The sequence below is a fragment of the Sinocyclocheilus rhinocerous genome, unplaced genomic scaffold (assembly GCF_001515625.1).
Source record: "Sinocyclocheilus rhinocerous isolate Xijiao unplaced genomic scaffold, SAMN03320098_v1.1 scaffold1143, whole genome shotgun sequence".
Classification (NCBI taxonomy): domain Eukaryota; kingdom Metazoa; phylum Chordata; class Actinopteri; order Cypriniformes; family Cyprinidae; genus Sinocyclocheilus; species Sinocyclocheilus rhinocerous.
Window position 1 is genome coordinate 188,506 of NW_015638978.1, and position 1,284 is coordinate 189,789.

At 36.1% G+C, this 1,284-nt stretch overlaps 1 long non-coding RNA gene across 1 annotated transcript in view; it reads left to right on the forward strand.

Moving 5' to 3' along the window:
- Positions 1-920: 920 nt before the first annotated feature.
- The window catches only part of LOC107750734 (uncharacterized), a 9,168-nt gene continuing 8,804 nt past the window's right edge, over positions 921-1,284 (forward strand). The window contains exon 1 of the long non-coding RNA XR_001641173.1: positions 921-1,097. This is a non-coding gene — a long non-coding RNA (uncharacterized LOC107750734). The remainder of the gene's footprint in view (positions 1,098-1,284) is intronic.

A 1,284-nucleotide genomic window follows, 5' to 3' on the forward strand; every position in this document is an offset into this window, starting at 1 on the left:
TTTTTTTTATTGGTCTTATGGAGTATTCTAATTTGTTGAGATAGTGAGTTGGTGGGTTTTTGTTAAATGTGAGCCAAAATCATCACAATTAAAAGAACCAAAGACTTAAACTACTGCAGTCTGTGTGCATTGAATTTATTTAATACACGAGTTTCACAATTTGAGTTGAATTACTGAAATAAATGAACTTTTCCACGACATTCTAATTTATTGAGATGCACCTGTATGTGTTTCCAGAGCTAAAAGTAAAAAGTACATAAGATGGGGCTAAGTTCGGTTTTATTTAGTGCAGACATACGTATTCTGAATATTTTGCTAGAGCATATTATTTATATTATTTAATATGAGAATTCATAAACTCATATCTGTCACATTATATTATGAATTGACAACAATACTTAAAAATACCTGATTAACCACCGTTGGTTAATCGGTCTTTGTCAGTCACGTGCGTTTATTATGTGTGACGTCACCGAGGCGCCATTTTGAAGGTATCGTTGCATTGAGCAGTGAGCTAAAAGTGTACAGAGCCCTGCAGTAAAGACCGATTAAATCGTCATACTTGAGAAACAGATGCAAACCAAGTAGATACGGTCATGGTAACGTTACATGACCCGTTTCTGCTCACCTGCTCCCTGGTTGTCTGTTTAATAGCATTGACCCTAAATAACATGTGAATATAATGTTGGCTACTTCAGAAAACAGAAAATAAGCACATCTAAAAAAATCTCTTACCTTTATGAAAATGTCGAGGGTAAACGAACATAACCGGAGATATGTTGGCAAATATGATGATTTTGCATATCACAGCTGCAAGCCAGGCCATCTGATGCCGTGAGGCCTCTTGTTGTTTAGTCTTTTTTTCAAGTGTGAGACCTAAAATATCTTTCTTCGTGGTGAGTTTTTGACCTTTTCTATCATGTAATTCACTATTGCAGACTTTAACACAACAAGAACGTACCATTTTAAATCAAATGAAAAAGACAATTCTCCAACTACAGAACACCTCGGCTTTGATACCTTACAAATGGCGGCGATACCCAAAATGCACTTCGATTCTCGTGAGTGTGACGTCACCTGACAAAGACCGATTGCAAGTATACTAGCATGGACAACAAAGCAGCAACAATAAATATGTTTGTCGTCCAAACAATGTGTCTTTGTTGTCCATGCTAGTATACTTGCAAATCGGTTTCTTATATTAAAAGACAATATTTTATTCCTACGTACAACAATTGACCAAAACACATTCGGATGCACTACAGCTCTATCCGAAGAAATCCT